Source organism: Plectropomus leopardus, chromosome 13 (genome assembly GCF_026936395.1).
Source record: "Plectropomus leopardus strain MGB_pleo_1.0 chromosome 13, ASM2693639v1, whole genome shotgun sequence".
Taxonomy (NCBI): Eukaryota; Metazoa; Chordata; class Actinopteri; order Perciformes; family Serranidae; genus Plectropomus; species Plectropomus leopardus.
In genome coordinates, this window is record NC_142188.1 from 31,152,501 (window position 1) to 31,178,144 (window position 25,644).

The window sequence follows — 25,644 nt, forward strand, 5'->3', positions numbered from 1 at the left end:
TTCAACCACCAGCTCACACACATATGCTTAGACAGGTACATTAAGACAAATGAACACACACACACACACACACACACACACACACACACAGGTTCAGATGACGCAGATGGGCTGCAGTTTTTTCTGCATGCGAGGTGAAAATATAAAACTCATGGCTGTTTGAAGAATCTGTGATGTGCTGCTGTGTGATAAGCAGCACCATCGCTCGAAATCACGACATCTAGAGTTCAGCTGTTGTTTCTCTGAGCGTTTACGCGGGTCGAAACACCATCAGACTCCAGCGCGGGCCCAGCTCGAGCGGGAGCAGGGGCCGTATACACTTCACACTCCACCGTATATAAAGAGCACTGTGAGACGAACACCTTGGAGAGCCAAAAGGTTGTCTCGCTAGTTGTAGCGCTGGATGTAAACGAGCAAGCTTTTTTGGCGCGGAGGGGCCTTTTTGCCGAGGCAGGAAGCGAGAAAAGGGCACATGAAGAGAGCGGTTAGGCTCTTTAAACGCAGGGGTAGTACTGCCTGTATCGCTTCCAAAAATAAAAAAGGAAAAATGGGAAAAAAAAAAACTTTTGAAGTGTGTTTGTGTTTGAGGCGAGGGAGCAAAGGTGTGCTTTTGCGTTTGAGGCAAAAGGCAGGAGTATCTTCACTGTGTGTTTGTGTATATAAGCGTGTGTGTGTGTGTGTGTGTGTGTGTGTGTGTGTGTGTTGCATGGAAGTCCCTCTTGCCAGTTTTAAAAACCATCCGTAGCCCAGGTAAATGGCATGCTGTCCTCTGCACATGCCCGGTGGCTTTCTCTTTCTCTTCACAGGGAGGAGTTCAGAGGGCCAGTTAGCACCGTTCACAGCGGACCCCGAGGCTTCACTCTCTCACACACACACACACACACACACACACACACACACACATACAGACAGACATACACACACACACACACACACACACAGAAATTCATGCACAGAGATTTCTTTGAGCACACACACATGCACACGCACGCAGCATACACAAGGCCACAAACACATTCACACATGCTCAGAAGCTCTTGTAAATTCATGCAGCAGCAGCAGCAGTTGTACATGAATTCGCACACGCGTGTGCGCACACACACACACATACAGTTGGCCCGTGGCTAGAGTGTTCAAACAGGCGTGATATTGAAATCCAGCAGTAGGGAGAACAGTGGGTTTTGCTGAGGTCCATAGCAGGTTATTGATCAAGGTTAGTTTACTGTGAAAACTCTGCCTGTGGCCAAGGGCCATTCACACCAGAGGTGTGTGTGTGTGTGTGTGTGTGTGTGTGTGTGTGTGTGTGTGTGTGTGTGTGTGTGTGCGTGTGTGCTTGTGTATGGACACAGGGGTGCAGATGTCAGTGTGAGAAAGTGTGTAGGTGTATGCGTGTTTGTGTGTAATTTTGCACGTATTGAAAGTTTATGAATAGACAACAGTGCTGCTGCGTTGTGTGTAACATGCTTCAGAGCAGCTGTGTTTTCATCAGCTAACACAATTGTTTTTGTGAAGAAGCTTTCCTTTTTCTCACAACTAAGCCTATGCACTGTCTCTTCATTCCAGGTTTTATTCAGAGACCATCTATTTGTGTGCTCCTCTCCACCAGTATGTGTGTTTCTCATCCCTACTTGTCAAAATATGATGCGCCAGGTACCCTCCTGTGTCAGTTTTGGATGTTCAGGGACAGCTTGTTAGTATTAGCATTGTGTCTTATCAAAATAATCTTCTGTTTTAACTGGAAATGTACAGTTTCATGTCATTAAATGCATGAGGTCCTTTCCAAAATCAACTTACAGTGAAGGTAAAACACTTACGTTTTAGGATTACTTCCTTAAGTTTAGGCTACAAAAGTTCACGGTTATGTTTAGGTAACAACAGCACGAGGCAAGGTAAAGGAAAAAGACATCATGGTTCGGCTTAAGATAAGTACAGTGTGTACAAATATAATGCAAATGTTAGCATGGAAGTTGATTCTGATGTTTTATTTTACTGTTGACATCCCAATATCATCATGCATCCCTACCAGATACATATCAAATGATAACTGTTCTGCAAAAACTGCCCAAGAACGTGACAAAGAGCTCAATGCATTGACCTCATTGACATAGGACGTGCTGGTACCCCACCTCACAACTGTCAGGTCTAAAAGGATCCACGACGCCCCGGTGCCAGACACCACAGGAGACCCCCCCAGATGATATGTGTCCATGCCTTGTCATGACAGAGCCAAGTGTGATCTAAAGAGTTCAAAGCCATACTACAGGGGGGTCTTTAAAAGGAACAAGCATAAAGAACACACATATTTGTGATCTTAGTGTGGTTATTTTCTTTATGATGATAACTGTGCATCTACCAGTCAATTTGCCACAGCTCTTTTTATATAGCACAAAGAACAAAACCTAGTGGGCCCCAACATGATGGAAAAGATCAATGAATCTGAGATAAGAAATAATTCTATTTTAAAAGGACATCCAATCACTGGCTCTCAGTTTTAGAACAAGTCTCAGTGAAGTCTTTGTGGTGCTATTTAGTCGACTCCGGAGTTCAGATGTGAGCTTTACAAGCGGAGAGAGGTTCTCCTTCAGTGGCGGTGTGGGACTGCTCGTGGTTTTTCATGATCTGTAAAAACTCCAAAACTTGGCTGCTACTCTGCTAATCTCTCTGACACGTAGAGAAACACACACACACACACACACACACACACACACACACACACACACACACACACACACACACACACACGTGTGTCACTACTCGGTCTGGCATCGAGCGACCTTCACACGGAGATTCAACACAAACACATACAAACACAATGCGTCCATACACGCATTCATACATATGTGTGTCAAACAGCATGATTTCACACACACAGTCAAAATATGATAAAAGTTGACCACACACATATATAGGAGAAGTTCTCTTTGAGTCTTTAGACACACACAACCCCGAACATACACACGCATCACATTCACAGGAAGACATTTGTATTCGGCCAGCTTTTATCTTCATAAAAAGAGATTTCAAAGCAGCAAAAAGTCGTGACCTCCCATCTCTCTTTTTTCACTTCATCTCTTCTCTCATTTGCTGTCCAACATCCTGTCGCCCATCCATTCACTTTCTGCAAAAATCTTATTGCAGATTCTGCAACATTTTTTTTCTTCACTGCAGAGATACATTCTAATTTGTAGGCAAACCTCAGTGATACAAGCAGCACTGTTCACATATTTGCCTGTGTACCTAGAATTTCATTTTATTTTTATTTTTTTTAACATGGTAATATCTTGAAGACTTTTAATTTTGCCAAAAACATTGTCATTTGCTCAGATTCTGCTGCTGACCTTATGCTCCCCACCCCCCTTGTGTCCATCTTGTGGATGCATAGTGTTCATTTGTAGATTCTGCTGCATTTTTTTCTGCCATTTCTGTCTTACATATTTCAAAAGAGTGTGGAAAATGTTTTAAAAATGTAGTTGTTTTTTGTTTTTTTCTCACCAGAATTTTGTGATCCATTGTTACGCCTGATGACAAACTCTCGACATCCTGTAGGTCCTTCACAATAAAAGTCTTCTAGAGGTTCACAGGTGGACGGCTTGTGATGTGAAGTAGCAGCAACAATCAGCAGTCCTGCAGGGCAGAGGGGAAAATGCATGTTATTATAGCACTTAACACATTTTAATGGCTACAGTAAATAGCAGACTCAATGCTTAGATCTTAAGAATATACCATCAGTAAATACAGTTTGAGCTAAAAACAAAAATCAACACGGAGCACTTTGGCCTGTGTTGTGGTGAGGATGATTTTGATTGAAATAATTTTATGTTTTTGTCATTTTGCTCCTCAGTTGACCACTGACCCGAAACCTTGGTGCATTTCTATAATCCTGAAACCACAACTCAAGCTACCTGTGTAAATAACGAACAGCCAAAATGTCTTCACTTCGCAAAAAAATGCCCTTCCTCTGAGGGTCTAAAAATTTCAATCCTTCTCACAAGGATAAGAGTGCATGGACATGGACACACACACACACACACACACACACACACACACACACACACACACACACACACACACACACACACACACACACACACACACACACACACACACACACACAGTCCCTCCATCCCCTCTCCTCCCTCCCTCCTCTGTCCGGTCAGTGTAATGGATGGTGAATCTGTTGCTTACTCATGCATACAGCTGACAAATTGTCCCTCTCCGAGCACGGCCCCGCCGCTGTGTGATTTGTGAAAGACGGGGACGCGACAGGATGAGTCGGCAGCTCGGATTGAAAAAGGGCACAGAGGATACAGACAAACTAGTCTGAAAAGGTGCATTTGAAGAAAATTATATATCTGAGGGCTTACAGGCCGCCGGGGTGTGGATGAGTTGCTTCTGTGTGTGAGTGTATGTACGTCTGAGTAAGATTAGAGATATGTGAGACACGTTTTAGCAGTGACCTTGCTGTGTTGTGGACTATGAGAATTTTTCCTCAAGTATATATGTACTGTGGTATATGAACTGACATGAAAGGCTTCACCAACAAAGGCAGATTTTTTTTAAAGGTGCACAATACAACTGTGTATAGCAAGCTAAAATCAGAATTCATCTGACTGGATTCATGTGTGAGACAGACCACATAACGTGCACCAGTTCCTATTTAAAGTGTATAATATGACCCATATACACACCAGTGCTCCCTGCTTACAGTATTATTTAACCCACATACTACTCACTGCTCCCCGGACCTGGTATCATAATATAACCCACATTCTCTCCAGCAGCTTCCACTGTTATCTGTTATTTGGAGTTTAAAATCTACATGGGTTGGGTACATGTGGATACCCACCCCAAAAACCTGCAAAAAAAAAAATAGATAAGGAAAAAAGAGGCTTAAAAACCACAAAATAAATAAAAATAAAACTTGTGTAACAGGTAAAAAACAAATTAAAATAAATTCACCTTGTAACAAAGTGGGTGAGAACCCACTTAAACACACTCAGTACATGATTAATACACAAAAAGTGTACTTTTTTTTAGTGTACTAATAATGAACTTAATATACTAAATATTTTATAGTGTTACTTTTGTGAAAAGAAGTGCATGAACAGTTATCTAAAAAAAGTACTGAAGTAGAAAAAAGTACTTTGAATAGAAATTACAGCATTAGTAATGTACTGAGGTATATTTAAGTGCATGTTGATACATATTAAACTGTGTTTGTTAATTGTTCTATCCCAGATTTGTTTGTGTTTTTTACTTAGTAAAGTTACAGCTCACTTACTATTTAGTAATTATGGGTAAAGTAAAACATGAACCAGTTAAGTCAGTAATTGTTCACTGGGTCAGTTCTGGACAACTCAAGTTAATAGTTTCTTTCTTTGTACTCACCATGAGTTCAGGGGACAGAAAGTCGGAGGAATCCTATCACTTCCTCTATTTAAAGTCTGAATGACATCAGCAGTGATGTCACTGGGTTAGACCAGGTACAGGGGGTAAAGGTGAACAGGTCACTAAGGTACTTGTATTTGTAATCTGTTTATATGTGATTGTAAATGTATGTTAAATGGTAAAGTGTTGGAGATGTTTCTACCAGATAGGAAAGTGAGAAGGAATAACTTGAATATTGACCTATTTCAGGAGAAGTGTTGGATTTACCTGCAGGAGAGTGTGTTAGAGCCCAGATTAACTCCTGCTGATGGGAGGGTGTATTTAAGCAGTTGCTTTTGGCTGGTACAGGGGGAAAGATGCCGATGTGATCACATGATGTTATATTAAAATAGGTTGCATTATTTCAAGTTATTCTTTGGATATCGTGGTTGTAGATGTGTGCACATGAGGTTCAAGTTAATATAAGTTACTTTTCTTTGAATTGAGTTTTGTTCAGTTATGCCAAGAGAATTGGTAATTTGTAAATAAAACCATTTGTATTATACCTGGACACCACTTCTTGGATCGGTCACCTACCACCTTTTAACCCTTTCAAACCTGGAGCAACTTCACTTTTCTTGTGATGCCTTTAGATGCCTTTCACAAGTATTTAAACCTTTAAACCTGAGCAAATTGATACTTTTTTTTTAAACGTGTGAAAAAGGCAAAAAGCAACTGGGTAAGAAATATTCACAATTTATATACAATAAATTCGATATTACATAGAAAATGATATTCTAAAAAAGCTAGGGGAAAATGATTAATGATTAATTGATTGCAAAATACGAACACGGTCTCATCTCGAGTCGTTGCATATCGCCACTTTGTCAGCGAACTTATGCATCTGCACATAACGTTCTAGGTATCCTCTGTGTCTACTGTTGACCTTAGCAAATAACCCCAATCACAAGCAGCTCTATTGAATCCAAGCGTACAGATTGGCTGTCACATCTGTCAATCATGGCGGAAAATCTCCTTTTTGTAGAATTGAATAACTCATTAAAACCAAAGTTATTATGAAACAAACATTTGAACAACATCAGGGTGATGAGGACTGCCTCCAGTGAAAGAAACCATCATTGGGAATTAATTTGGCATGTATTAGTGTTAGTTTTTAGTTTGACCTATGTCCCATTAACATGGATGGGAGGACTTTTGTGACCGATCCTGCAGACAGACACCAGGGAGGATAAAGATTAAAAAGCTACACTTTAGGGGAACGGACATGTTGTCCATCTTTATATACATACAATGATTAGAGCCAAACCCTGCTAATAGCTGTGTGTTTAGAGCATAAAAGACTCAAACACTACAGCAGTGTATAAATGACAGGTTCACCTGTTGCACAGAAAAGTTCTGTTTAACTAGTCTAATTGTCTTCAGCATCTTTGTATCTTTAGAAACCAGGATATCATGCACAGAAAACAAGGCAGCATAACACTGACCCGCAGCTGTGGGAATAATCACACACACACATAATCACACACACTTTCACAACTACCCAAAAACAAGCACATGCTCCTAATGTGATCCTTAAAATCACAGGCCAGCACAGCGGAGCTTTCATAAATTAGCCCACTTTATGACAAGCCGCTAGCCATTAGGAGGAAGTAAAAAAAAAAAAAAGTATATCAAAGATGAAAAGACAAAGAAAATAAAGGAGGGAAGGTACAGAGGGGGCGGGAGTGGGGGTGAAAGGGACCCTCGCTAATTCAGAACACTAGACGGAGTGTTGTGCCAAGTCTGCCTCTCCTCTCTAACCCCTTTCTCCCACCCACCCCCCAAAAAACCCTCTCTTTCAAAGGACCAAGGGGAGGCTGCAGCTTTCTAGTCATAAACATCTCGCGGGTGGGTCTGCACTGGGCCTTTGCCACGTTACACATTTGCTTATTTGAAAAAAAAAAAAAGAAAAAAAAGCAATTCTGGCACAAAATCTGCTTCTCTCCCTCTCTCATTCTCTGTCTGATCATTCCTCGAGGCCAGAGTTGAGGCTGTGATAGAGATTAGGACAGCAGCGCTACTGACAAGGCAGCTAAATCTACGGCGGCTGAAAAACCTGGCAGTAGCAGTGTTTGGGGAAGGACTGTTAAAAAAAAAAAAAGGGGGAAGAAAAGAAATGAAGGAGGGGGGGGGGTGACTAATAGTGAGGAGCGAGACAGGGAGCTGGGTCAGGAAATGGAGCGTTCTGGACCGGGCCAGAATGGTTGATTGGGGAGACTGATCGGTTATGATTTAAGGCAGATGTAGGGCGCTCGCACGGCTGATTTAGGTTTATAAAAGAGTGTGTGTGTGTGCATGCCCAAGTGTGTATAAAGTACATCTGCATCTGCACGTGTGACTGTTTAAGGCTGACTACACAATCTGTGTACATAAGAGGGTGTCGGTGGTGGTACACAGCCCATAGGGACCCGCACAGACTCCACACTTGCAAAATGCTGAATTCACAACACTTCAAGAGCTCCCGCTTTAGCATGGCGAAACCACACGCCACCAGTCGCCACTGTCAGATACAATATGGTGCCCATATGCCCCGTGATGGCATCCAGATGAGTCGAATAGAGGGAACTACATGGCAGGGAGCCATGTTGGGTCTAATTAAATCACTTGGGGAGGGCACACTTTGGTTCATCGGGACAGTTTCCTACCCACTGGACATCCAAACAACAAACTTTTGCTTTCACACGCAGAAAAAAAAGGTCAGCCTGCTTCTTCTGTACAGCCTCATCTGCCTGTCATTACCCGCTGAGCCCTGAGCAAACCGGTTTGATTTCTTGCAAAGACACAGGGAGAAGCCATGAGCAACTGAACAAGACAGAGCCCAAACATAAGCAAGAAATCGGTAAAAAGCTACAGGAAAATTACCTGAAAATAAGCACCAAAAAGAGTGTTAAAAACAAGTAAGAACATGAAAAGGCACTGAAAATTTCTTTGACAAAATTTTAAATATAATCTAATAATTCTGAATATAGTTTCCATTTTATTCTTGGGTTGTTTTTTTTCCTTTAAAAACTAAACTTATTTTCAGATAGTTTTCTCGTAACCTTTCACTAATTTCTCCTAATTCGTGGGGCATTTCTTTTCAAGTTGCAAGTTTTTCTGTGTTTTTGAAGGGGTAAAACAGCTTGTAAAAGGCACCTGAGCACAAGGAAACTGATACTGATCCGGTTTTAAAAGGGTTGAATTGATCACTCCAGGTTATTACAACCTGGCACTTACATATGCACCTTTCGTTATTGTTTCATCAGTTATGACAACATTTTACTTACAACTAATCTGACACGTTGAAAACAAGCCAAAGACTTTGCCAGATTAGCTAAACCAAATATCAGCAAAATATTTTTGTGGTATTCCCTGATTGCCAAAGCTCCGGCACCAAAGGGCCCATAGTATTACTGTTGGTCCATTGGTTTGCAGATTTGTTGGGTAACTTGCAACCCTAAAATGCATGATCCAAAAATACCCCATTCCCATCAAAATTACCATGCACACGCAGGTTTTTCAAAAACCCGCTAAATATAGACAATCGACTCCATTCCAGCTACTAGTGAACACCCCAGCTTACAGGGAACATTCCCACAACACTGGCTAGTGTTACCTTCAAGTTGTAATAATGTTTTACAGACAACTGTTTAAAGCAATGTTTAAAGAACCTTTCAAGGATGTTTATCATTTCATGAATGTTCCTATAGAACACTACATTACAGATTAATGCTGACTAAGATGTAACGTTAAAACTGCAACTTTCTGAGGATGTTTTGGTGACGAGAGGTGACAGATCATAAGGCTCTTGTATAAATGAACACAAAGTTCCATGAGAACAAAGGAAAAACATTTTAAGTAGCACCCTCTTTTTTTTACTTTTTTTTTTGTTTAATGAAAATGTAATCTCATGTGATATGTTAACAATAACAAAAACAATGAGATATAATCAAAAATTAACATTTTTAACATTTTTATGTTCATGTTTAAAAAAAAAATGTTGCCCTAAATTTAGGAGGACCGTTCTGCGGACTAAAAGAAAACTTGCTGCGGAAAATGTTACGAAAACATTGCAGTGGTCGCATTGTACTATTCTAAGAACGTTTTTAGAACCAAAAATTGCTAGCTGGGACACCACTGGAGCACACAAGTCTGCCTTTCTGTCAGTTTTTGAGAAGGAACCACTGAAAAGTTTTCAAAGACCTCTGTCCATATGGCTGACTACAAAACACACACACACACACACACAAATGCTGACAGAGAGGCAGACTCGTAAGATGTGTTCACTGGCAGTGGGAAAACAGTATTAAGTGGGTCTACCCTTGTCTGAAAATTGCACAAATGTTGGTGGGAAAGTGATAGTGGCGAGGGCAGGGTTTATGATCATGACCTATACTTCAACCAGCCACAAGGGGGCCATTGACATGTTTTGGCTCAACTTTTGGGGAGTTGTCAGGTATTCTATAGGACTCAGTCGCTTTTGGAACCAGACTCAAGTAGCTATTTGAGGAACAGCAGTTTTTTGTACTTTACATGCTTCATTTTTTAGCTCCAGAGGTTTCCACTGTCTTGTTTAAAACCCGATTGCCTATTTATGTTTTTTGTCAACTTCTTTTTGCCATTGTCACCCTGTTCCCATAAGTCAGCAACTAATTATGTTAATATTACTAGAAGTGTTGTAACTTCAGGTAATATTGATGAGGATTGATTAACTGTATGTTGTAATTCTTTGTAATCTTGATTTAAATATTTACCCTTTTTTTTACCATTACTGTTATTGTATGCATGCTACTCTTGTTTTCTTCACTAAAAGCCTAACTATGGGCAGGAGTTGAACATTCATTCTCGACCTTGGAAATACTTTTTAACCTACTTAATACCCATCTTTCAACCCAATCTCAGAGCATCTGATGAAAACGTGACATTAGAAGTATTTTTGTCAATGGACCTAGGTGTAATAAACTAAAATTAAACTTCACTGCAGTGGCTGTTTATCAGACACAGTATTGCCAAAGCAATATGCAAAGTGTAAGTCAAGATAATTTGCTTTGAAAGCATTTATTGTACGATAAAACACAGCAGCAATTTCTATGATAATGTAAAACAACAGCGAGAAATGTAGCTCTGCAGATCATTCAAAAGCAGAGTCAAACCACTCTAATAATTATTCTTTGTGTACTGTGCATGTCTGTATGTGTGCGACTGTGTATTGTTACTCTCTCTGTCTTTCTGCGTCTCTGCCTCTCTACACCCACCACTCACAGTTGCAGATTAGGCCGCTTAGCGCTCACCACGGGGCGAGCTAATCACCAAGGAAAGCAAGGGGGTAGGGGAGGAATTGGGTAAGAGAGAAAGAGAGAGAGAGAGAGTGAGAGAGAAAAGGAAGGGGAGTGGTGCTCAACTGCCCCCCACCTCCCCATCCAACCATCCGACCCCCGCCAATCCCGCCCCCGTACTGCCCGCGGGGCACCGTCACGGTGACAGCGGTGTGACAGTAATCTTCCAGTGACACTTTTCTGTTTTTTCTTTCTTTTTTTTTTAATGGGGGGGTTAAAGGAGGGTGGGGGGGGGCATTGTCACCCTCCCCTCCACACACACACAACAGCCCCCATACACTACCCAGAGGTACCGTGACACTTAGACGATTGCCCCCGGAGAAGGCAACAACACGGCGGCACAATGCCGAGCGTGCCGGCACCGACACAGCCAGCCAGGAGCGCCGAGATGCCTTCCCTCCCTCGCCTCTAAAAATACTTCCACACAATGCATCTGATAATAGGTTTATGCAATGATGCACCAGCGCCTGGTAATGCATCCACCCCAACATCACCCACCACCACCGAGGGGAAAAAGGGAGGACTGGAGCACACTGATTTATTTGCAGCCTTTAATAGTGCAAACAGCCCGTCGTTTTGACACCACCGCGTCTCCATCAGAGTCAAAATGGACAAAGACGTAAAGCAAACACTGATGATTGATTCTGATGAAGACGCAGTAGTGTTGGAACGTTAGTCTGTTTGCACTATTAAAGACTGCAAATCAATCGCTGTGCTCCACTCACTTTTTTTCCCCCTTTAGAAGTTTGCTGCCCTCCAACCTGATTCAGCTGAATTCTGCTGGAAGAACTCCATTTCATCCCCTCAGCTGATGGAGAAAGGTACCAATGTAAAACTGAGGTTTATTTTAAGCACAAAAACACAGATTGTCAACTGCAAATATCATACCTAAAATACGGATGCAAATTTAGGGTTAAAAGAATAGAACTGATGCTATTCTATATTTTCTTACTGTCAATGAATCTTGTACATTCATCTCTCAGTTCTGTCTGATTGGCACTCAGCTCAAAGCCTGCTGATTTCTACCTAAATCTTAAGAAATGGGTTTAACAAAAACAAAGGCTCAGTGATTTCCTTAAACAGCTGGGCACTGCAGTTTTTCACAAACATTACTCAAACAAGAGAAACAAATGCATATGTTGGGGACTGTTTTAAGGTGCGGATTTATACACATTTGGTTGACAAAGTAATAACCGGACCCAATTAGAAACACAGAGTTTTTTGTTTTGTTTTGTTTTGTTTTGTTTTTTACATTTTATCTGATCCAGAGTAAGTTTTTTTCCTGCAATGTGACAGACAATATTATTTTAAAGGTCCAGTGTGTAGGATTCAGGCACAGCTATTGGCAGAAATTGTTTTTATGAGGGCCATTCAAATTTTTAGCTTCAGCCACTGCAAAAGTCCTACATGCCTGGCACAAAGGAGAAAAAAAGTTTTGCAGCCTCACCACTAGATGGCACTAAATTCTACACACTGCATCTTTAAGATAACCATCCAGCAAAAGAGCTTTTGCTTGATATGCATCTTTTAATTTCTCCTAGCTATTTGAATCATAAGAAATTTATCACTGTCTTTCAACCATAAGTAGTTTTAGTAAAAAGTGCACCCTCATATTGGGATGATGGTTTTATTTTTAATAGTCACAAGTGTGTAATAAAACAGTTTCTTTTATGTCTGAACATTTGCTGTAACATTTGCTCGACACTTTGTCTCTCAGTGGGCCAAAAGTAACTGTTTATGTCTAAAGCTGCTGCTTAGAAGTGTTCACTTCAATGTCTGAACATGGCTTTGCAATACAAAAACGTGAAAATATTGCAATATATCTAACAGCCTAGTGATTTGTTTGATTTGTAACTCTGTATATATTTTCCTTTATTTGCATTTCAAGCTAGGAATGTCCTTTTTTTTGTCTGTAGCACTAGTCTGTCTCCCTTAATCGGCCTGTTTGAAATACTTTATACAGTGATCAAGTCCCAATGTCCTTTAACGAGAAAATAAAGTCCCAGTGTCTTCAAATGAGTACTTCCTAATTACCAGTGTCCTAGTTTGTAACTTTTGCTAAAATTGGTTAAATGGGTATGCCATATCAAACTACAAAAGCATAAATAAACACTTTTCAACCAAAAATTTGATCAGGTTTTGTACTTTGTCCACTTCTGTGTCGCCATTGGCTGTAGGCAGAGACAGCTGCCATCTTGTTTTTTACATGGATGACTGTATAGTGCTTTTGCTGCCACTAGATGGCACAAAAAAAGTGTCCCCGAATGAGGACAACAGGTCTAAGTTAAGCAAAACAAAGTTGAGGAGACCCCAAAATGTTATTACTTCATATGCTAAATCTGCGGAAAATCTATTCTTCTGTGTGTGTGTGTGTGTGTGTGTGTGTGTGTGTGTGTAATGAAGGAACATGTCAGGCTGACTGATGGAGCTCGACGAGGAATAAGCCAAACACACAATACATGTTAGAGAGATCAATTCGTTGTTGTTTTGGTCTTTTTGCAGAATTTGCTGACAATAAGAAAAATATCCATAACCTGCTCCTTCGAATAGGAGCACAACTGCTGTATAAAAACGAGAATACGTGCAGCAAAAAAAGCAGAAAAACAAAAACAGAGGTCAGAGAAGAGCACAACCTCTGGCCACACACAGCGCTGACTTATGATCGCTAAACCACCTGTTTATTGTAAGTTATTCTCCTGGCTTGTTTGAATTGGCGCACGTGTGCGAATTTACTCCCTTACTGAGCACAATGAGGAGCGATGTGTCTAACACATGTGTCAGTAAGCAGAAGGTAGCACTCCAGACAATAGGAAAAGAGCCAGATTTAAGAGCATTGTCGCTCGGTGTGCGCCAAGCATCTCCATAAATCCTAATACACAGTCATTCCCCATGGAACACACACACACGCACACACACACACGAGAAGAAAGGCAAAGAAAGGGAGGGAACGAATGCATTTTCTTCTTATCTATCTGTCTTTCACTCTCTTTCCCCAGTGAGGGAGACAGAAGGGAATAAATGGCTCCCCTCTCCTCTCCTCTCTCCTCGGTGTGGGCTGACAGCGCAGCAGATGGTGGTTTAAGCAGTGAATTTATGAGCGCCACAATCTTAATGTTGCAGAAAGAAAAGAAAAGGACTCGCATCAAACGCCACTGACAAATGCACTTGCTAATATTAATGCACTCCTCATTCATCCAATATGCTGCCTAATTGCTTTTCTGTACACAGTAATATGGCACCTGCTGCTCAAGTCCGGCGCTCGCGTCAGGAGAGGGGAGATCGAGTAGAGGGAGGGTGGGGGGTTGGAGGTGGAGACGTGGAAGTAGAGAGAGAGGTGAGGAAGAAAAGTCTCTCTCTCTTTCTGTCTCTCCTTTTTTTTTTTCTCTCCTGTGATGAATGCAAGGCTGTGGATCATGCGCCAGACCTGTCAGTGTTCCTAATTAAAATTTTATACTTACAGGCTCAGGGAAAAAAGGTGGAAAGCACTCAGTAAACAATCAGTTATGAGAGGAGAAGAAGGGAGAGGCCATCACACACACACAAACACTGTGGCAATCCAATTTTAAGTATCATACGGTGAAAATCCGCAGACTTTATTAGAGCTTAACAAGGCCATCTTGCCCGCAGATCGAGCCCGAAAGGGGCCTGAAAAGCTGCGTGCACCTTTGCTGCAAAAAAAGGCTTTTTCATGGTTTCTTGTGGACATGCCAAATGTAATAAAAACACAAAGGCCGTTAGGATGTATGGCTATGTCACCTTCAAAGTATCAGTGACTAAAGTGGTTTCACAGAAATGTTGGTCCGAGCCGGAAAACTTGCCATAAATTTCTTCTCGACTAGCTCAGATTTTCATTGCACACCAAGATAGAGATCATCATGAAACATTAAAACAAATATTCCGATCAATTAAAAACAATCGATGCTGTTTGACTGTACCATGAATTATTCAGAGCTAAATTTCTTGCACATTATCCCCATCAGGTTGTAAAAACACCATCATCTGCATTAGCCTCAGTCCTTCTTTTGTGTGATTATTTTTCACACTTTTTAGCCTTTTTGTTTTTTAAGTCAGACAGATGAATAACATCATTTTGCATCATGTTTGGGGTCCATCTGGGGCCCGTGTTAGCCCCCTATAGCCTCACCATTATCTGCCCTCCAGCTGCTGTTAAATGCACTAAATTGTAAAATAATGAGTTTGTAAATTGCACGCAATTACGGATGCAAATTGAATAAATCCTCCAAACTATAGATTGTCCTTTCTCCTCACATCAAAACTTAATTGATGCGTGTTTGATGGAGAGTAGCAGGTATTTCCTTGAGTGGTGGGGATGAGAAACTGAAAATGCATTTTGTTTGTTTGAGGCGTCGGAGGGCTGTGAAAAGATGAATAGTGATTTGATGGAACAGAGTGCACCAGTTATGGAACGAGAGGTGTAGAATGCGGAGACGCTTGCTTGGTGAATGATCAATGCATGCAGTGGAGGAGCGCAGGAAATTAAATCAACAATGGCAATAAGATCTGATGCTGCAACTGAAAACACATGTCACACTGTAAGTCTGTGGCTCCCAACTTAAGAATCAGGAGTTCCCATAGATATATCTGAGGAGTCACTATATGACTGATGGAAGAGAAGAGAATCAAAAACATATTTCTACAATACAAAAAGATGTGTATTTTTTTCTGACTTCCCTTTGAGAAGTCATATTTTCTCCTCTGATAAAATTAATTCCCAATTAAATATCTGATGGAAACATTTTGAGGATAAAACATCACTTTGGTTGAGCTGCTCACAACTCACAAACAAATTATATATGTGGCAAGGGGTCACACTGTGTTTTTCTGCATTTTTATGTCACATATGTAAAAAAATAGCTGGGAAAAAAGCACCGTAGGCAATGCATGTATTTCTCATCACAAAATAACATTTCCGTATATCCATGTAGTGCAAAAGATAAGTCAATATTAACACAAAAATTGCAAGTGATTTGCATTTTTTGAACAAAATGCTAATGGGGAAAAAGTCATTTAAAATGAAAAATAACTGGCATATTCCTGTAATATATTTTCAATGATACTACTCTACTACCAATTGAAGTGTCAAAGGAATGATGATATTATAATATTAACAGTGATAAATAATCTAAAAAATGTCACATTATATTTGTTATTATCTATTTTGCAGCTAATGATATGGCCTAATAGGAATATTGTAGAAATACAGATGTTTTAATATATATTCACAACAATAATAATAATTATAATAATAACAATGACATTCAGGGCTGTAGCACGGATTTTAGAGATCCTTAGGGCAAGAGTTCCCCCAATGGCCCCCTCACCATAAATTTTGCACATTTAAGTAAAAATCCCACATTTTCTAATTTCTTGTATTTTCTTCTGTTTTATTGAATTAGTTATTTGTTTAATTATTCCTTCTATAAAATATATTTCCCAACATAAAGTACTAAATTGTGTTTCAAAGCATTGGTTAAAACAGTTTTTCTTATTTAGGGACTGTTTGTTACTTATAAAACGGGACTGGGTGGAGGCATATTTTTCAAGCACTGAGGAGGGACATTCAACTTTAAATATCTTAAAAAGCATATTTTTTTTAAACATCACCAAAAATCGCACTATTTATCAAAGCCAGACACTGTGAAATATGGTAAATTATGGAGGAGGGAGGGTCATGCGTTTTCTGTGCTATTTATTTTTGTGATGGCCTATAAATAGTCACACTAATTAAGTCACACAAATTCAGTCTAATAATACTTGTTAGAAGTTGGACATATGGGATTGCAACATGTAAACTCCCCTAAAGGCTGCTAAAGTTTTACAATTCATTGTGAAGTGTGTGAATGCTATCATATTGAAGCAACTGCAATGTATTATAATGTGTGTCTGCTAACGCATACATACTTTATAATAGTATCATGAATAACCACTCTAATGATGAACCTGCTTTTTCCAACGCACGATTATTATGAACTATATGAATCCTGATCCACCGGAGCCTGATTGAAGTGTTCCCAAATGCTCCTTTTCTCAACTAAAGCAAGATCAATTATTAATCTCAAAAACAGCATATGTAAGTTGTAGTAACGAGGCAGCAGACACCGCAACATCAGACACGCAGTCAATCACACAGGATTCACTTTGAGCATCTGACACACACACACGCACCTCTCCTCTCCCCGGTGTGTCTGCATATGTGGGCGGATGTTTTGCATGCATTTACCTTGTCACTGTGTGTGTGTGTGTGTTTGTGTGCGTATGCGCCATATGTGTGTGTGCGAGGGCGCCGGCTAACTCTTTTATGCGTGAAATGGAGAACACTATGCACCTGAAGGCACACGTCAACACGCCAAGAACAGCCATCAGCTCAGGACTTGAGTCATATCCAGCTGTTCACACACAAACACACACAAACACGGGAAGTATTTTCGACTACAAAAACACTTTTGACATAAATAAAGTCGTAAAAAAAAATGTGTATTTTCCAATGCTCTTCCACCCACTCATTACAACTAATGCAATCAACTGCGATTTCCCCCGTGAGACAAATAACTGGCATTAGTTTAATTATTTTAAAGGCTAAACAGCACCATCATACATTCAGTTTTAATAAAGCATGTGTTCATAGCTACTGAAGTGATAGAAAATTACTGGAATTATTCAATAGCTTGTGATTATAGAAAAAAAGGCGTCTGTAAAGAGATTAAGCAAAATAACATTTAGGAATAAATGCAACAAATTTATCTTAAATTTTCCATTGTGCTGCCAATACCGAGGTCAACACCATGTTTTATAGTTTGCGTGTTTTAGGGAGAAAAAAAAGGCCTCCTGATTTAATCATCGGCACATTTTGCAAAGACCGGAGAATCGCCATCATCCTCATCATCATCTTCGCCGGAGATATACTACCCACAATCCTTTTTCACAAGCCGACTAATTAGCCGCAGAAAGGTCAAGTAAAGTCAGAGTGTGATTAGAGAGAGGAGGAGAGAGAAAGGGGGGGGGGTTGAGACAGAAGAAGAAGAAGAAGAAGAAGAAGAAGAAGAAGACGAAGAAGAAGAAGCTCACATACATCTAGTTTTGGACGTGTGCCAGAATGTGTCTTTTTTTTTTCATTCACCATCCTTTCTCTTCCTCTTTTTTTTTTTTTTTTTTTTTACCCCCACTCCAACTGCTTTTTCTACAAAACGTTGGCTTCAATTTTTAATGAAATGCTTATGTTGCTGCACCTGGACCGCGTTGGCTAAGCTGGCCCATCAGGTAAGGGTTCCCAGGAGGGTCATTAAAAGCAGATCGGAACCTGCCTGGGTGCCAGCGGTGATGCGAGGCCTCGAGAATCAGACGCAGCGAAAGACGGCTGTTTCTGTGCTCTTAGGAAGGGTTGGTACACGCACTATTTTATTTCATTTTTTAAAATTTTCGTTCATATTTGTAGTCATTATGGCTTGACGCTACGTGATTACAAATCGGGCGTTGCCGGTGGGATACCAACCACTTTGTTTGACGCTGCTGTGCGTTCAAGCATGTGCTGTGTGTGTGCACATCTGCACACATGCATTAGTCGTTAGTGTATTTGTTGTGTGAGTGTGCGTGTGTGTGTGCCAAGCAAAAACACGACGGTTAGATGCAGGACCGGTGCTATTCCCAGTGAGCCTCGTACAGTGGTCTTGCCGCAGGCTTCTCCCCTGGCTCAATGTTGAGTCAAAACAGCCCCTGTGGTTAAAAAAAAAAAAAAAAAAAAAAAGCAGCGGAGTGCGCTTCCCTGTCAACAGCAAAACACAGCAACGTGTTGGATGACAATGACACTGACACCGCACTCCCAACCTTTGGGAATTCACCAGAGTGAAGAGCCAGTGTATACTCAGCGTCACAGATCCAAATGATGTACAGTACGTGTCATTCTGCAGGCTTTTCTTAAGCAACATATGCTTTGCTCCACAGAGCTCCCACACACACACACACACACACACACACACACACACACACACACACACACACACACACACACACACACACACACACACACACACACACACACACACACACAGAGACAATAGCCGTACATTTGCCCCTTCTACCTGGAATAGCCTGATCCCTGAGGGGGAGTGGTGTTTTAAGACATTCAAACACACACTCACACACACACTCACACACACACACACACACAGACGCAGGGTAAGTGGACCCGCAGCCTAATGTAGTTTAATCACTCCCAGCACATCCATCAGGGGCTCCAGTAGGGGAGTGGAGTATTTTATCACCACTTTTAAGGGTTATTAGTACAAATACACTGTCACCCTGCATTACCACTGCAGCGCTTTAGGGTGCCATGCCCTCACCACATTCATTACAATCTCTATCAATATCTATCAGAACTAAACGCTGCCTCTTTCTCCCTCCACCTTCTTTCCTTCCACGTCCTCTCCTCGCGCACTCGCTGCCATTAAAAGATGAAGACTGACTCCCCCCTTACCCTCTCCTCCTCCTCCTCCCCCCTCTCTGTGCCTCTGTCTCCCTTCACCTCCTTTGACACAAACCTCTAAAAGTTTCCCTCCATTTATCGTCCGGGGCTCTTCCGGCGGCCCACGTTGTCGGACCGACTTGATGGAGTTTGGCGGCTGGCAAGGACACGTCCAGACGGTGACTTTAAAAGCCCAGTGGTCATTCCCCAGAAAAAAAAAAAAAAAAAAAAAAAGGAAAATTCCTGGATCGGATGACTTCTTTTCAGGCAGGCTGAGCACATTATTCACTTCGCTCCATTACCGGATGTGCAAAGGTGAGAGGATTAAGAGAGATTTTCTTTTTTTTTGTGTAAAGTTACGGGAGGAAAGGGACAGTTTGCAGTTTCTGGCCCGGTGGAGGTGAAGTGGGGGATATCAATCAAGCAGTATCCGACACCTACGGAGTCCATTACTGACTGGCAAGACTGACATTTGGACAAATTTGAAGGGATGTTCTTGTTCGGGTCTTTAAGGCAATGATAATGTGTAGGGTGTAGATGTGTGTGTACCTCAAACTAAGGCCTATATCATCTTTAGGGTAATTAGCCGTATATGACAACTAAGCACACTTAGAGGCCAATAGTTAAATATAATCAACTAGATATTAGTGAATGTAGCCACGGTTTTGTTTTCATACTCTATACTAGCATTCCAATGGTTCTCAAGTGGTGTGTCACAGTCCAAAAATGTGTTCCGACCACGTGACATGTCAATGTGTCAACTTTGTAAAGAAATAAAAGAGGCTTCGGTGAACTTCTGGGAGAGAGATATAAGTGCTGTTTCTGTTTATTCTTGCAATATATTCTATTTCTTTGTGTTCTAAGCCAATGTGTTGTTTACAGTTCATGAAATAAAACTGAATATCTGGTGATTTATCTAATGTGCATGTGTCAAATCTGTAAAATAGAAAGAAAAAAAACTACAATAAACTTCTGGCTGAGAGCTTTGATTTTGTAGTGCCATTACTGTTAATTCTTGCAATTTATTTTATTTCTTTGTGTTCCAAGCCAATGCATTGTTTACGTTTTGTGAAATAAAATGGACTATGTGGTAATTAATCACGTAATCTAACGTGTGGTCCTTGAACAAGTGACGAAGGAAAAACCCCATGGCTGGACGAGTTGGGAACCACTGCTCTTAACATCACACTCTCAGTCATTCACATTTAAGTTATTAAGCCTGTGTTAAAGTCTTCATATTGCAATAAACTTTATTTATGCTAGCATTATTCAAAGGCCAGGATGTCCTAAAAGGTTGGGCAAAATCAGACTAGGTTGTAAATAAAATCTCAGGTTAGCCAAATTTACTTAGAAAAAGAAACCAAGGTGGTAAAATCATGAGCCAAACACACACACACACACACACACACACACACACACACACGCACACACACACACACACACACACACACACACACACAGAGTTGCTTCTGCCACTCTCAGTTCCATCTGTACTATCTGCATCTTCTCCTGTAATATTCCTAATCCCACCCACACAGAAAACAGCAGGTGCATTTAGGCACACTGTATGTACAAACTCTTTCTTATGGTACTAATGTTTGAATCAAATAAACTCATTAAAAATACAAATCCTGCTCCCCTTTTTGTTCTTTGTGATATTTTTTCTAGGCTAATGTATGTATATTCAGCACAGAATTTTGCTTAACCGATAAACATTGTATTTGTGCACAATTATCTGCATCTTCCCTGAAATATTCCTAATCTCATGGAGAACACACAGACTTACTTTCTGAGGATTTATAGTTCACTTGGAGTTAGGCTATTACTGGCATCATGTGTGTTCACTTCCATTTTTACAGCCAAATAAAGTTTCAACGGATTAATGTTTCTCCTGCTGATGTTACTGTGTTTCCATGTCAACAATTTGTTGGTGAGTACACTGATGTCATAACCGACAGAAATGATAAGAGGAAACCAAGAGGAAAAAGTCCAAAGTTGTAATAAACTATCATTTTGCTATAAACAGTGATGGAACTAGTTTATATTTGGAAAATCTAACGTTTTTACAGCTAATTTACCAAACAGTAGTTCCATCAAGTTAGCTACTTAGTATAGCTGAGTTTACAAGTTTAACCTAGCAACAATGCATCTAACTGTCCAAAAAAGCTCTTTAACCTACTGATTAACATAAAAGTTAAAAGTTTAAAAAAAAAAGTTTTGGCATTAAAGTTCTCCTCAGTCCCCGAGGAAAAGTGCCAGGCTTTGAAGCTAATTTGACATAATATCAGATTACAGCTTTTGCAAACACCTGTAAATCAGTGTATACGTGTTTTCAAGTGTCACAACCCCCCCAAAAATGCCTTGTTTCACTATAAGATTTAGATCCATTCGGTCTAATGACATTTCAAAAGACTACAAGAGCCATATGACTAAATTCATAAAAGATGGCAGAGCGCTGAATAGGAAGTTAGACACTGGAGGAGGTCTATAGTTCACTTGCTCTGTGGGTCCAACAACTTTTGAACAAGAGTTCAGATTAGCAGTGCTTGGGAGTAACTCATTACATGAAATGAAATTACTTAATATGTAATTGAATCAGTTAGTGAGAAAAAAAACTAGGCTATGAAATTAAATTACAGTTAATACTAAATGTTGCATCTAAATATATATATTTTTTAATAAAAAAGTCCATGCTTGTATCTTTTTCCTATGCAGGAATGCCTGCTTTCGGCACAGCCTGTTTCTGGACATTTCTGTATTGCTAAATTAAAAACATTTATTGGAAAAGTCATCAAAACTATTAAAGTACAGTACTTTGATGAAGTAATTAAAATAAATACATACATTACTGATTACATTACTGACTACATTTTTTATGGGTTAAAAATGAGTCTGGAAGCTATTACATTTATAAAGTAATCTTCCCAATGCTACAAACTCGCAACAATAGCTGTTTTCTGCTGTTTACTGACCTGTTTTCCAGTGAGGGCGAACATGACACACCAAAATAGACCCTCCCCACACATAAAAAGGCATACGCGACTGCTGCAGAGCCATGTACACAGCTCTGGTACACTGGCAAAAGGAGCAGAGTCTATAGCCTATTTTTAGTGCGTTTTAGTTGAAAAGTGGTATTACTTTCTAGCTCTCGGTACTCACCCACCAACGTTTAGAATATTCTGCTTTAGGAGCAGCTCTGCCTCATAGAAACATGTGTACAGGGTTATCCAAAGTCTGCCTTATTTTATATGTACGTTTAAACATTGCAAGGTTTGACTCTTCCCACCTACAACATATTAAACACAGAGTCCTGACAGTGCTACATGGCAGCTGTTGGCCACAGGTTCCATGGCTGGGGAAGGTTATTTGGAGGTAAACCCACACAGCTTGGGCTTGCTAAGTGGCACAATTATCATGCTTACACAGTATTTACGTCCATGGCACACACCTGGCGCAATTGCCTCGGTGTGCATTCCTGTATAAACCAACCTCTAGAAAATGCACACAAGGCCCCAGCACCACCACCCCCCCCCTCCATGGAAAAATAAGAGGAACAATTAAAGTTTGAGCTTGATATATAGCAGCTAGCTCCAAATTAAAAAGAGATTACAGAGAGAAACATTAAAATCCCACTGCTGAAACAGCCTCAAAGCCTGCAGGTAATGAGAAAAAAAATCTTGAGTGCATCTTAACTGTCTGCAGATCTGCATTTACATTCACACAAAAAAAGACATGCAGCTCATTTAACGTCAACCTCTAACATTGCATGAACTCCATATGTTGCATCTCTCACCCCCCCCCCACACACACACTCATTAGAAAAACCCTACCACTTCAGTCATTTTTTTTAAAGTTCCTGTTTCAACCCCCCCATCTGATCAGGTGGCTGTTTACTCATTTAATTTTTTTTTTCCAGTATCATGAAATAAAAATCTATACTTGGATTCCCCAAGCTCTCGTTATCCAGTTGCACATATTTTATAGCGAAATAAAACTGCTTTATAATGAACGTTGGAATTTGACCCCATGCTGTTCGGGGCCACGCAAAGGTCAGGGAAATTAATTTTGCCCACAGTTGCAGGGGGAAAGGAAAAAACGGACTCAGAAACAAGAGAGGAGCAGAAAAGGTTATGAATACGGTGAGACCTGTGTAACTTAAACCTTTTAAACTGCGTTATTCAACAGTTGATGAGTTCGTTCCGTGATTCAAACGTCCGTGTGTTCCTCGGTTATTGCCTTGCATACGTTGTGAAATTTGAACTCGTAGCCTCGCAGATATGGAAGTGTATCTTTTTTCGGTTGCTCTCTAAATTGAATTTACCTCTTAAAGCGCGGTTAAGGATGTGTTTTTCTGTGTGTGTGTGTGTGTGTGTGTGTGTGTGTGTGCGCGCGTGTGTGTGTGAGAAGCACCTCGAGCACTGCTGTCATCCTTTTCGAGAACAAAAGCACTCAGCGTTACAAGCCGGTCCAAGCCGAGTTCTGCCCTGTTATTTATGGAAAACGAGGAGTGTATGGATTAAACAGATGATGCCAAGACGAACAACAACAAAAAAAGAAGCCATGATTCATTTCCCAAAACCATGGAAAAGGGCCAAAGGACAAACAAATCAATGGCAGTTTGGATGATATCTGGCCCCAAGCATTGACAGGCCCCGGAGTGTTTGGCATGAATGTAAATGTGAAAAGTGCAGTTTTCTTTATATGCAGCGAGGCAGGCCAAAGCTACAATATATGCCATTTTGTCCTGATTAACGTAGCTTGATATTTAAAGCAGCCGTAGTGGAGCTGCCGTGTGCTAAATACATATATTTTCCTCCCTTTTTTTTTTTCCCGCCGTACGGATTAAGCAGAAAAAGTGATGCTGATGATTTTAAGAGACAACGGCGAGATCCATCAAATTAGAAAGCAGCCAAAACAATCAAATAATGCACTGGATAAATGATGTCATACTGTAAAATCTATGGCTTATTGTCTGGGCAGAGGGCCAATTCACATTGCTACACTGGTTATGCAAAACGGAAGGAATGCTTTCGAACGTGAGCAAGTCATCAATATACAACGGCAGCCGCGCGCTACTGCGATTCAATGTAAATTTGATATGTGTTTGCCCGCTGACGGCTGTTAAAAGCCACATGTGAGGGAGGATGAGGAAGAGGAGGAGAGTGAGGAAGGAGAGCGGGGAGAGAGAGAGAGAGAGAGAGAGAGAGAGACGAGGCCTGGCTGGCTGCCACTCATCTGGGCACCTTCTCTAAGCAGGGCAGAAAATCAAATACGCCAGGAAAGAATTAAAGGAGAAAGAGAGAGAGAGAGAGGGAGAGAGAAAGAAAAATGATTTTTCTTATAAATAGCAGGGCTTGCCAGAAGGCAGAGGAAATGAGAGCAAGTGAGCGCTGGAAAAGAAGGGCTTGAGCTTGACACGGGGCTTAAAATTGAGAGGGGGGCGGGAAGAAGGGACCTACTGCGCGAAAATGTCTCCAACCAAAGCAAGGATTAGTGTTCCAACCTCCTCCACCGCCAAGATCCGCCAGTACAACTAATCACCTTCACAGCTTCTCTCACTCCTCTCTCCCTCTCTTCTCTCTCACTCTTTTCATTCCCCTCTCTTTTTTTCTTTGCCTCCACTCTCCTCTGCTCTTTAAAGTATCATTTCGCCCCTCTCGTCGTCATTATGGCTAAAATTAAAGCAGAGTATGTTCTGCCAAGAACGATTAGCCGCCGCAGCCTAACTGGGCGCAGTAAGGTGCTCGGGGTTTTTTAGTCAATCTAGCGCGCGGGTGCACGGAACATTAGCGGGTGCAGGGACAAAACTTCAAAAGGCATCTACATATATGATGACAAGGGATGTCGCAGATAAACCGCGCTCCCTCTCCGTCCTCTCTCTTGTCTGTCAAACCCCCCCCTTCTTCCAGTGTCACTCCATCCCTCACTCTCTGATCCATCCCGCCTTCTCCACCTGTCAGTCCCCTCTTTTTCCCCTCCGTCGCTGCCATCCATTTCCTCTCCCCCGACAAGGCTCCTCACAAAGATGGCGACGGCGACAAGAACGACGGCGCATAAACATAAACAAGTCAAATTGATCACACAGAAGATGAGCCAGGCGGTGAATTTTTTGTGTGTGTGTTGGGTTGGGGGGGGCATGAAACAGACAGGAGCGATTAAGCTCCTTTCTTTCTCTCTTTCTCCCAATCTCTCTTTTTCCTCTTGTAGAAGGTGTAGAGAGAAAGAAAGGGGGGGGGGCAGTTGCAGAACCATCCCGGAGAAAGAGCCACTTCATAAGCAGATGCCTGGCATACGATTGCAGCCGGGGGAGTGTGTGAATTCATTCTCCTCTGCTATAAATACACGCCGTGTCTCTGTATAGGTGCAAGCGCAAAATGTAATTAGGCAGTGAGGCAGAAAAGCAAGCTGCCTTTCTCAGTGTTT

The 25,644-nt window shown here is 41.1% G+C and overlaps 1 protein-coding gene across 4 annotated transcripts in view; it reads right to left on the reverse strand.

Moving 5' to 3' along the window:
* Positions 1–25,644, reverse strand: part of LOC148187749 (uncharacterized) — a 425,509-nt gene that overhangs the window by 387,427 nt on the left and 12,438 nt on the right. For all 4 annotated transcript variants that reach the window (XM_088086772.1, XM_088086769.1, XM_088086770.1 and 1 more), the window contains exon 2: positions 3,493–3,624. The gene's annotated coding sequence lies outside the window, so the exon portion shown is untranslated. The remainder of the gene's footprint in view (positions 1–3,492; positions 3,625–25,644) is intronic.